The 12,890-nt window shown below is 42.6% G+C and overlaps 1 non-coding gene across 1 annotated transcript; it reads right to left on the reverse strand.

Moving 5' to 3' along the window:
* Positions 1 to 2,064: 2,064 nt before the first annotated feature.
* On the reverse strand, positions 2,065 to 2,139 carry Trnas-uga (transfer RNA serine (anticodon UGA)). Its single transcript has one exon. It is a non-coding gene; the product is annotated as a tRNA-Ser (tRNA).
* Between the last annotated feature and the right edge of the window lie 10,751 nt (positions 2,140 to 12,890).

Below are 12,890 nucleotides of genomic sequence, written 5' to 3' on the forward strand. Positions count from 1 at the left end.
CCTGCAGTAAAATCCTTCTTTGGTCAGCTTCTAATGTCGGTTCTCAAGCCGGTCGGAGTGGCCGTGCGGTTCTAGGCGCTACAGTGTGGAACCGCGAAACCGCTACGGTCGCGGGTTCGAATCCTGCCTCGGGCATGGATGTGTGTGATGTCCTTAGGTTAGTTAGGTTTAAGTAGTTCTAAGTTCTAGGGGACTGATGACCTCAGCAGTTGAGTTCCATAGTGCTCAGAGCCATTTGAACCATTCGGTTCTCAATAGCGTTTTTCGAAAAGAACATCTTCTTCCCTCCAGGGATTCCCATTTGAACTACTTGGTGAGTGTAATCTGACTACCAGAAAAGAAAAATTATTCGCTATGCAAAGTGACTCTCTTAATCAATTGAATAAATAAGGCTATCAATTTGATATCAGTGACATGCGATGGCTAGGGGACAACGGATATGATTCTTCACTTGGCGTTTTTTTTCGTTGTGGCGATGTCTTTTGACGATATTTCAATCATCCATCTATACAGGGAGAGACAACCGTCGTAATAAAATCAGATGTGTTACTGAATTCATAACGTGACGTATAGTATAAAACTTACATTTAAAACTCCACTGTGATGTTACCTTAAGAGACTTTGTATGCGGCGAGACATTTGGTTACCTTAAGAGAGAGTTCCAAAGGTCCTGTGACAGTGGTAGATCTTAGCACTAGGCATATGCCAAAAACGAGTTTAATATTCTAGTCCTGTGATGCATGACGTGACAGATACGCAAAGATATTTTTCTACTTAGTGAAAGAATACTTAGAGCGAATATCGTCTATACCAAGGGTTCCCAACAAAATTTTCTCGAGGACCCCCTCATCCAGCATGATTGGTACCTTATCATATCACACTATCAAGCACCTAAAAAAACCAAATTAAGAGTCTCTTTATACTTTTTCTATTTTTGGTGCTTAGAAAAAACATTGACATATTCATTATTGTCTTTGTCAGCTGCAAAGAGGCAGCGCCCGCAGTCTAACGGCATACAGAAGAACTATTTGCCTCTATCTAATTCTAGTTTTGCGCTAGAGTGTGCTAGTGTTAGTTGACTCTAGGAAGAGGCTAGACGCAGAAGTTAGCGTTCGCTAAAGCTCTTCTCATGCAGGAAGCTGCCAAAATAAAAATCTGTTATGATACTAAATATATGTAATATATTTTTTTTATTCTAATAGCATCTTGCGGACCCCTCTGGGATAGCTCGCGCACCCCTGAGGCTCCGCGGACCACCTGTTGGGAACCACTCGTCTATACCATAATTCTGCACAGCATTTTCACTGCAAGTAACGATACTTTAGCGACATGAAAACGGGTGTATTGTCAGATTTCTTCTATCTTCGAAATAACTCGTATAATCGCCAACAATATAGAATGAGATTTTTACTCTGCAGCGGAGTGTGCGCTGATATGAAACTTCCTGGCAGATTAAAACTGTGTGCCCGACCGAGACTCGAACTCGGGACCTTCGCCTTTCGCGGGCAAGTGCTCTACTAACTGAGCTACCCAAGCACGACTGACGCGCCGTCCTCACAGCTTTAATTCTGCCAGTACCTCGTCTCCTACCTTCCAAACTTAACAGAAGCTCTTCTGCGAACCTTGCAGAACTAACACTCCTGAAAGAAAGGATATTGCGGAGACATGGCTTAGCCACGGCCTGGGGGATGTTTCCAGAATGAGATTTTCACTCTGCAGCGGAGTGTGCGCTGATATGAAACTTCCTGGCAGATTAAAACTGTGTGCCGGACCGAGACTAGAACTCGGGACCTTTGCCTTTCGCGGGCAAGTGCTCTACTAACTGAGCTACCCAAGCACGACTGACGCGCCGTCCTCACAGCTTTAATTCTGCCAGTACCTCGTCTCCTACCTTCCAAACTTAACAGAAGCTCTTCTGCGAACCTTGCAGAACTAACACTCCTGAAAGAAAGGATATTGCGGAGACATGGCTTAGCCACGGCCTGGGGGATGTTTCCAGAATGAGATTTTCACTCTGCAGCGGAGTGTGCGCTGATATGAAACTTCCTGGCAGATTAAAACTGTGTGCTGGACCGAGACTCGAACTCGGGACCTTTGCCTTTCACGGGCAAGTGCTCTACCAACTGAGCTACCCAAGCAGGAGAGCTTCTGTTAAGTTTGGAAGGTAGGAGACGAGGTACCGGCAGAATTAAAGCTGTGAGGACGGGGTGTGAGTCGTGCTTGGGTAGCTCAGTTGGTAGAGCACTTGCCCGCGAAAGGCAAAGGTCTCGAGTTCGAGTCTCGGTCCGGCACACAGTTTTAATCTGCCAGAAAGTGCCAACAATCTACATTTCGCCTGAGAAATCCGACATGTATGGTCAACAACATCGCTGCCTCGGATTGGGTAAAGTAGATTTTTTAAGCTGGTGGGTCTATGTGGGGGTGGATTATTCAGAAATACTGTATATGTCCAAGTTGCACATGCTTGTTTCGCATGCACTGAAGTTACCTGCAAGGGCGGTCACAAGGAGTCGGCAATCGGAAGTACCCTATTAGCTCAGACATTGATGTGTACAAGAGACGCGTCTAGCTGTCTGATCTTGTCGGCGGCAGTAAGGGTTGACGAAGTGGCCAGTGTGTTGAGTGAGTGTGACAAAATGGTTCAAATGGCTCTGAGCACTATGGGACTTAACTTCTGATGTCATCAGTCCCCTAGAACTTAGAACTACTTAAACCTAACTAATGTAAGGACATCACACGCATCCATGACCGAGGCAGGATTCGAACCTGCGACCGTAACGGTCGCGCAATTCCAGACTGTAGCGCCTAGAACCGCTCGGCCACACCGGCCGGCAGTGAGTGCGACAGAAATGGACCTGTGTGCGTTATGTGAGACAAGATTCAAAATGTTGGACTTCTGCACTGGACGTTTTGATAACATCCATATTCCTACCGTTGAAATCATCCCAAGATGTCCTCCATGGCCGGGGGTGGTGCACTCTGGTGTACACACGTATCCATGACTGCGACTGGCGCTGGCAATGTACTTGGGGCGCGGGGCGCCGTGTGTGGCCCTTGGGACAGGAGGATGTGAGGATGTGCTAGTGTTTCCAGCTGTCTCTGACATCTAGCTTTCACAGCTTATTACTACGTACTGGATCGTGGTTTAAGTGAGTTGCGTTTAGTGCTTCTGAATACAACGCAGTGGACTCTGTCCTGCTGGCTTGTAGTAGAACATTCCTCACCCCTTCCGATTGTAGTGGTGAGAATCAGTTTAGGAAGTCTATAGCACTTTTAAAAACCCAATCACGACATTAAATTTCCGATTCATCAAGTTATTGTTTTCGAAAGTTGTATTGTGTGCATGCATGCGTTTGGTGTGGGCAGGCATCGTCGGCGCACCACAGCGAACAAGAGTGGTCTCCGATGACAAGTGGTGCATGCTTCGTGATTGCTAGTTTGTGTGATCGTCATGGTTTTTTTTTTTCACGTGATACGTTTAGTGGAAACGTTGTGGTGGAGGAGGGTGCATACAAGACCTCGGATATATTTAATGCTACGATCTATTTGTGACAGAAATTTCATTACTTGATTTACACAATGTGTGTGTGTGATACTCAAACGTTGAAAATATTTCGACGTTTAAATTAATTAATATATTAATTAAATATTAATAAAATATTTCGTTTATTAAGAAGAACAACTATTGTAAGGTGGAAGTGAGTATTTTAAGCGATCTATTTGACTCCTGTAAATTGTTGAACAATTAATTTGACAGGATAGTGCAAATGGATTATTTCACTCAGTTTTTGATATCAAAGTTGTGTCAGCTTTCCCTATGTCTCCAGCATTAGCCAATAGGAATACAGTGAGCAGAGACGAAAATCTCCATCTTCATGTTTGGAGACGTTGGTTCAAACAGACAAGCATGGAGTGGCTTTTTGGGAGCGACAGAGACAGGAAGCAGGTCTGGAATTTGCTGATCAACAGAATGCTGCCACTTGATGCTTTGTCTGGGGGCCGCGAGATCAAAGGAGGCCGATATCTAGGCCGTGGTCGATGGTATTTAGTAATGTGATCTGTAATTAGAAAACTGGGCTGTTTTGACTTTCGTGGTGGCGCCCTGACGATAGACACACACGCGGGAGAGCCTAAATGGTGGCTACTACATCGCACTTCATTCCATTCCCTTGTGATAACAGTTATTAGGTCATGGGGAGCAAGAGTGTGGGGGTGCAGTCACAATGTCTGCCCAAGAGGGGGAACCCTGTCTCCCACAAAGTGATTAAATAAAATATATGTTTCAATACATTATTGACTTCGATATGATTTTCGAGTCGTTAGATCCTTTTTCTCCAGCACAGAGTGAGACGTTTTCCTACAATTTTTTCTGGGAGGAGTGGGGGAGGGGTGGGAGGGGTAAGGGGATTGGAACATCCTCTGGTGGTGGCACTGTGCACTAGCTCAGTCGATCCTTGCATGTCAAGTTGAGTGCATACAGGAAACTTTTCCAATAAGACGATACCTTCAATCTGCCACAACGTAATTCCATAATTAAGTCATGTAGTTGTCGGATGCGTTCTTTTCCCACCAAATAAAAGTGTGATCCAGCCTTCAGAAATTAAATTTTATATATAAACAGTATATTCTATGCTATACAATTGAATTTCTTGTCATGAGACCCTTTCTCTCCAGCACAGATGGCAGTTTAGAGTCCATGGCGAAATCCATTCTTAAACAGGCATTTGTCTTGGATCTATGGAGTTCTTGCGTGCATCGGTATTCTGCAGGTGTTTACCGGGTAACCACTGCTTTGTTTGGGGTGCTGTCCGACCATGACTGACGGCACGTTCAGGCCCAGCAGGACATGAGAAGAAACAGAGAAAGAGTAGATATTTCGACAGGCTGGCTAGATACGTGTTTGTATAGGAATTTCTCAATGCTTTTGTTTGAGGGTTAAAAATTGTTCAAATGTCTATGAGCACTATGGGACTTAACATCTGAGGTTATCAGTCCCCTAGAACTTAGAATTACTTAAATCTAACTAACCTAAGGACATCACACACATCCATGCCCAAGGCAGGATTCGAACCTGCGACCGTATCAGTCGCGCGTTTCCAGACTGAAGCATCTAGAACTGCTTGGCCACAATGGCCGACCCCTTCAAGAGTTAGTGAGACATCCACTCAGTCAGTCATGGAGCACAAGCGGACACCTGCTAGTGGTGGCCGCTTCTCGGGCACTCGCTGGTATAAACTGACTCATGGCAGTATGTGTGGTGGCGTTCTGTGTGGTCCAGTGGATGGCGCATGCTATGTGATTGAATGACTTTTAACAGTGTAATTACATGTGATGTGTGTTTCATCACAGTATTCCTTGCGCAGCCAGAATAAAAAAAGCTATTGATTTAATTACTTCTTATAAGACCTACATCTTCCCAAACAACAGAGAATGATGAACAAGGAAGAGCTAACCCCTGCAAACTGAATTTTTTTATAAATAAACAATATACCCTAGAATTTACTCTTATGAGTTCCTTCCTGTCTGCCACAGAGCCGCCAATTTCCCAGTACGGGGGGCGGGGGGGGGGGGGGGGAGGAGAGAGGGGAGGGGGTGGACTGGGAGGTTTACCAGAGGGGGAGAGGTTAATTAATTGATCAATTTAACTAAGTAGTCAATCAAACTGATAAGAGTGAGAGGGGGCTATTGGAATAACTCAGTCCTGAAAGTCTATCTGTATGGGTGGGTGGTGGTTTGGTGGTTTCCTGGGGGGTTAGAAGGAGGATGGGGAAGGGGAGGGGTGGAGGATCAATAAGTTAAGGACTTGTCAATGAAATGGAAGGCTTATCCCCAGGGCGTCATTGCCTGTCAGTCAAAAGAGAACAATAGCTTTGCCTGTGAGTACATACTTGCCCCTGATGTAGGCAACCCGCACTAACAAATTTGTGCTGATTTCCAGTTTGCCCTACTACTCACCATATTGGTTGGCTAGATGATAGGAAAACCGTGGCCTGGTCAGATAAGTCCCGATTTCAGTTGGTAAGAGGTGATGGTAGAGTTCGAGTGTGGTGCAGACCCCATGAAGCCATGGATCCAAGTTGTCAATAAGGCATTGCGCAAGCTGGTGGTGGCTCCATAATGGTATTTGTTGTGTTTACATGGAATGGAATGGGTACTCTTGTCCAACTGAACCGATCATTGGGTGGAAATTGTTATGTTCAGCTACTTTGAGATCATTTGTAGCCATTCATGAACTTCATGCCCCTGAACAATAATATCATGTCACTGGGCCACAATTATTCGTGATTTGTTTGAAGAAATTCTAGGCCAATTGAATGATCTGGCCACCCAGATTGCACGATGTGAATCGCATTGAACATTTATGGAAAATAAGCGAGAGGTCAGTTTATGCACAACATCCAGCACTGGGAACACTTTCGCAATTATGGGTGGCTATAGAGGCAGCATAGCAAAATCTTTTCTATATGGAACTTTGAAACAATTGTTGAGTTAATGCCACGTCGAATTTCTGCACTATCCTGGGCAAAATGAGGTCCGACACGAGAGTAGGAGGTATCCCATAACTTTCGTCACTTCAGTTGAAGACACCCGTTTCTCCCTTGCTGTATTTGGGAGTGGAAATGGAAAGAAAATGACCAGCAGTGTTACAAGGTATCCTCCACCATGCACTGTACGTTGCTACTTGCGGAGTATACAACTAGATGTAGATGTATGTATAGATGTGCTCACACATTTGAAACGTTATGCTTCATTCGTAGTACGTGACAAGTCAACCACAATGTTACTGCAGTAACAGATTTGAGCTCAGGAGCCATAGAAGGCCTTGGCCGCTTTAGTTGTAAGAAATTAAGTCGATAAAAACATACGAAAATGAGTAATAAAGCCGTTGTTAACCCATCTGAAAGCCTGAGTGTAACAGTACTCTTCATGGCTTCTTGACACTGATCAAGACTGTTGAAAGCATGCACTAAATTCAAATCATTTCCACTAGTGCTTATCACTTGTACTGTTTCGTTTTACAGTTCGTCTGTTCCATTAAAGTAAAATTGAGTGTGAATTCATCAGCTGCAAAAAATAGATATTATTGTGGAATACTGCAGAAATGAAAGTTAGGTACAATTTGGTTTCTACATATAAGGTTCAGAATATTTTGCAGTATTACAGTGTAATTCGTTTCCTATCTGCTCTAACTTGTTACTCACTTCAACCAAGTCCTTCTTAGCTGAGAGCCCAAAGACAGTTCAGAGTATATTAAAACCAAAACCAAACCACACCCACTTATATCTAAAGAAATTATTGTAGGGTAAAAGACCTAAAAAGCGACCAATTTCACTTTTGTAGGCTGTAAATGTTACTTTAACTTGCGTTTTAGCTGTAACCCCAATATGGCACCATATGATTTCTGAGTCCCATATTGTATGGTTGTCGGAAATCCACTCAATAAGATTCAAGAATTCATGTGTGTTCTGGAATTGCTCTTCTGGTTCGCTTCAGTTGTACTTCAAAATAAATTTAAATTATCACTAGCTATTAATATACTTGTTTATGGCCCAAAAAGAGCACAAGATTTATGAGGAAGGATTCTAACAGACAAATGATGATGATGATGAGGTCCTGTATTCCGAGGAGTGTAGGGGGCGATGCAGGAGACCCGCACTGCTGTACTAGGCAAGGTCCTCCGACCGTAATTGGGATGAATGATGATGATGAGACGACACAACAATACCCAGTCATCATGAGGGAGGAAAAATCCCTGACCCAGCCGGGAATCGAACCTGGGATCTGTGCGCAGGAAGCGCGAACGCTGCGGACATAACAGATAGACGAAACTCAATATAAAAACTTTTGGTCTGAGCAAAACAATATTCATTGTCCTTAAGCATAAGATAATGAAATTATGGAAGTTAAAAGCTTCTCTGAAAGAAACGGCAATGTTAACGTTTGACTCAGTTATCAGCTTGTTGCGAGAGTTGAACACACTTATTACTTCCGCACACGCGCACTGAAACACTTGTGGACTATCAATAAGTGCTTATACAAACCTAGCACATGCTAAGCACTGTCTCAGGCACAGTAGATACTGAGTCAAAGCGCTGCTCGTGGCAGCACACTGATTCATCTGACGGCATCGTGGCTTGTCTGCATAGAACAGTGGAGTCACTGGCTTTTCATCACCTGGCATATTCTGTGGATATCTCAGCCGCTTCCAGGGGCTGCCTCAGGTTCGTTTTTCTGGTTCATCAGCTGGTTCAGTACCTGGCCTGCTCAAATACGGTCTTACACGGTTAACATGTGCTATGATAGAGTAAACCAGCAAATGGACTTTTAATGTAAGCTGGGAGATGATTTCAAAGACTTTTTAGATCCTCTCCAAAACAGTTTAAAATTCCAGATGTGACCCTTCTTCAGTAGTGGATTTCCCAAATAAACTGAGTCTCCAACACAACATTTAGCTATAACAGCTCCGTGGTCATGTTGAGTAGTTTTCTTGGAAAATGACTGATGATTTCAACTCTTTACGCATTTCTATCTTCGTGTAGCTTTCTGGCCAAGTCCCTGATGTGTTCATTGCTGCTGTCTTTTGCTGATGCTGTGAGGTCAAATGGCTAGGTGATTCACATGCCATAGCTGATTTTATAAGAACTAAGTTGTGTGCTGGTGTGGATCTTTGTGTTATAAATGCTGAGTACATGTGGTGTTTACTGCCAACGTAGTGACTTTTCATTTTCATGGGAATTCAATGAATTCTTTCCAGTTGGCAATTCACCTCTGGATGAGATAGCATTGTCCTTAACTTGTCAATCTTCGGTAACTTTCGTACTTTCTGTGGTAAGTTGAAAGTAAAATTGGAACCTTGTGAACTCCAAGTAAAAACTGCTCCTTTTTTCAGAAGTTGAGTCGTTGGTAGTGCTATGTCAGCATATGCCTGAATGTATGGACAGTAGAAATTCTCATTGCTTTGTAATGGCTACAATTCTTTCAAATTCATCAATTATGGATAGTTCTTCAGAGCTTCTACCAATTCTGAGTTAAGCTGTACTCCATCTGTGGTTACCCAAGATCCTAAATATTCTACTTTAGGTACACCAAAGTGCTATTTTGAAATGGATAGGGAAAGTGTGCAGTCTCTCAAATATGGCTCATAGTCTTTCAGCAAGTTATTGCGTGTCATGACATTGTCAAGGTAAACCAGATACTGAGTGAATGTCAATCCTCTGAGTACAGTATCCATAAGACATTGAGATATTGCTGGTGTGTTCTGAAGACCAAAAGGAAGATGGTTATACTTGTACACACTGTAGGTGTATGATGTTTTAGACTGGATGTATCCTCTGGTTAGGTCACCTACAGAGAAGATTTTGCTCAAACCAAGATAATACAAGGAGTGAAAAAAATTGGGCAATGAATATCCAGTAACGTTTCAGCATGCATATTCATGTAATTGACACATTACCTGTACTTCTATTCTATTGTAGGTGGTTTTTCTTACAATTGCTGTGGATGATATCCAGAATGGATCTAATTGTCCTCTATGTACAGTGAAACCCGATTTCAACTGTTCCTTAAACATCTCTAAAACTAAGACTTCTTGACTACAATCAATTCTGTACAGTCGCTGAGCAATGGGTATGCCTCCTCTTCTGAGTACAAGTATCTTATACTGAACTAGGTGGTTACTAGAGGATTATCCTGTTCTTGAAAAGTATCAAAGTAACTAAGTCACACTGGTGAAATTATTTCCTGTTCCTCAGGTGATAAATACTATAATTTAGTAACCAGTTCTTGCTCGACTGGTTTGATTTCTTCAGACTGTCATTAGGTGAACAATAATCTACCTCATGTACATCTTGCTCCTTGGTAGTTACTTCTACCACATCTTGTGAATCTACGTTTGACAGTGCTGTCGCAACCGTTCCTCATGGTATCTCTACCCCTGCATTACTCACATAGCCATGCTTAATGGAACATGTAATTTCCCACTCGAGTCTTCTTTAACGACTCTGACAGTTCTCGCTACATAGCTCTGTCTCTGATCTAGCAAGTCGCCGCTCACTGATGGCTCTGTTAACAATAAATTACTTACCTTGTCACATCTTGTCAAAATCAGAGTCACTTTGGATAATAGGGATGAAATAATCATCCAAAACCTTCACGTACTACATGGTAGTCACCATGCCATCAAGGAATATTGCACTGATTATTCCGTGACTGGACATTGCACACCACACACGTCACCTGTTGAGGGTGAAGAGACTTCTCGCTCGCGAAATGCTGTTTCTCAGTCCTCAAATGCGCAAATTTTACTTATTGACGAATCCATCCAAATGAATGTAGGTTTCGTTGCTAAACCAAATCATACAGCGCATGCTAACTCCCATCATACCACGCGGCCAACTACGCAATTTGAACGTCCAAACGCAAACCGTTCAGAAGTTATGACGATTTTATTTCATATAGTTCAATAATGGTCACCCTTGGTTCCTGAGTAAGCTTCGAACACACAATGATCTGGTTGGCGATCAATTTGCGGTCTCCATAGCTCTTCAACAATTCGATGTGCCATTTGTATCGCTTCTTCAAATGTCTCGCAATGTGGCAATCTTACTGCTTGGCCGCCTTCACCCTGTAGCCCATTGAAAAACGTGTCTGATGACCTTTGTCCAGCTGCAAAGAATTTTGCCTCATTGTGCGAATAGTTCTCACTGATCTCATATATGTTAGCATTAACTTTCCAAATTCGATCCACGAAATGCCCAGTTGATTCCCCATCCAAAATACGCATACTGTGGAGATGCTCCCTGTAAAACCATGCTATGTTTTTGCTCTTGTACAAGAGCTTGTTTAAATTCTTTGTAGGTAGCTGAATGACTACACGTGGTATCAAATGTAAGTAAATCGAATGCATCGTTTTGGATTCACAGTTTTGCCACTGTTAATTTGTCTGTGTCACTCCAGGATTCTAAACTTGCTGCATTTTCCAGTTTACTAAAAAGCACATGAACGTCGTCATCTAACCTGCTACAGAGGACTGGAACTGTTGGGATTGAAGAAAAGTTCTTGACTACAGCTGAGTCCATTGTGGTTCCATAAGTTATACTTCAAGGGCTGCTACTTACTTAACCCAAATCACTTCTATTGTCGCCATTTGCTTTTAATTGCTGAGGTTCTGAACGTCATTGGACTATAGCAGTCAGCAAATCCACGTCCTGAGCTGATTATCAAGTTACTTTAGTTATTAAAAATTTGCCATACCTGCCATTCACATGCACACCAAGCAAAGCCAGTATCTGCAGCAGTACTACCTTTACTGTTGGATCTCGCTCCACTCAATCGCCAAAGAGAAGTGCTTCAAAGGGAGAATAGTGTCTGTATCGGTGTTGCACTAGTTCCCTGTATGGATACCACAAACGAATTCCTGCAAATTCTCTCCTCAGGAATAGTGATGGGTAAAGGAACACTGTGAATCCCACGGCTGACAAGATTTTATAATGGATCTGGTCCAGGCTGAGTGGTGGTGGGATGTGGAGCCATCAGGGTGAGCAGATGTTTAGTACTCATAGCCACAGTCAACGTGATGCATATGTACACTCTAGCAGTCAACGCCCCAGTGGCCCACTGACCTGAACAATGTGGACGAGCTGTGACTGATGATGATATGACACCCAGCTGGCAGGAAGATCCCACTTTTATTCTGTGTGTAAGCTGTATTCGCTACCAACGACCTGTATGTGTAGATTTGGTGGATACACTGGAGCATGAGTGTTCATGTGCTCTATTTCCATGCTCTGACAGTATGCAAGTTACAGTACTACAACATGCAACATCTAGTTCAACTTTTTGTTAATATAAACATTTAAGAATTTAGAATAGTATGTATCGTTTATGATTTACTATCATTCATTACTTGTAATGGTATGCCCAGGTCCTTGAATTGCGTGTATTGTGTTTTATCTAAGTTCAGTGACACTTCATTTGCAGTCAACCAGTCATTAATTTTTGAGAAAGAAATTATTCACATTTTCATGTGTTCAGGTCTTGATTACGATACTTTTTTCGTCAGCAAAGAGAACTATTTCAGTTTGTTGTATATATGATGAGACATCATTTACATAACACAAGTACAATAATGAATTCAGTACTGATCCCTGTGATACAGCTGTTGTACTTATGACCCAGTCTGAAAATGTCCTTTCGTTGTGTACATTTCCTGGATTTGTTCATTTGTCACTGGCAATGCCCTGCATCCTGAAGCACTCATCCACTTAGTTTGATGAAAACCAGTTACCAGCAATATTCTCTGATACTGCAATATTTGAGCTTATCTAAGAGAACACATGAGAAGTCTTAGAAAATATCGTATAATGATAATCTATCATTTAAATTTCGTATAACTTGACACAGGAACTGAAAAATAGCGTGTTCTGTGTAGAGAAACTATTTGAGTACTGTACAAGTAGTATTAATGTCAAGGACATTGGGAAGAGAAATAATGCAGAATTAATTCAATTGAATCACTTTTAATGTGTTGCTACAGTACATCATACCATTATATACTGGTACCATAACTGCTAAAAAATGGGCTTGGTGCAGTGCCCATCAGTGTCCACAAGAGTCTGAAAGAGCAGGATTGCATTCTGCACAGCAGAATGAAGCATGTCCATAGGTAAGCTGGCTACCTCTCTTAATATGCTGCGCTTTAGATCAGCACATGTGTGAATGTTTCCCTGGTAAACCCTGTCCTTCAGGTAGCCCCACAACCAGATATCACACATAGTGAGATCAGGTGATCATGACGGCCAAGCAGTTGGAAACGATCGACTGATAATTCGATCATTTCCAACTATGGGGCTCCATCTTGCACGAAAACTATTGCGTTCAATGCGTCTCTC

The sequence above is a fragment of the Schistocerca serialis genome, chromosome 4, assembly GCF_023864345.2.
Source record: "Schistocerca serialis cubense isolate TAMUIC-IGC-003099 chromosome 4, iqSchSeri2.2, whole genome shotgun sequence".
In the NCBI taxonomy this organism is placed as follows: Eukaryota; Metazoa; Arthropoda; class Insecta; order Orthoptera; family Acrididae; genus Schistocerca; species Schistocerca serialis.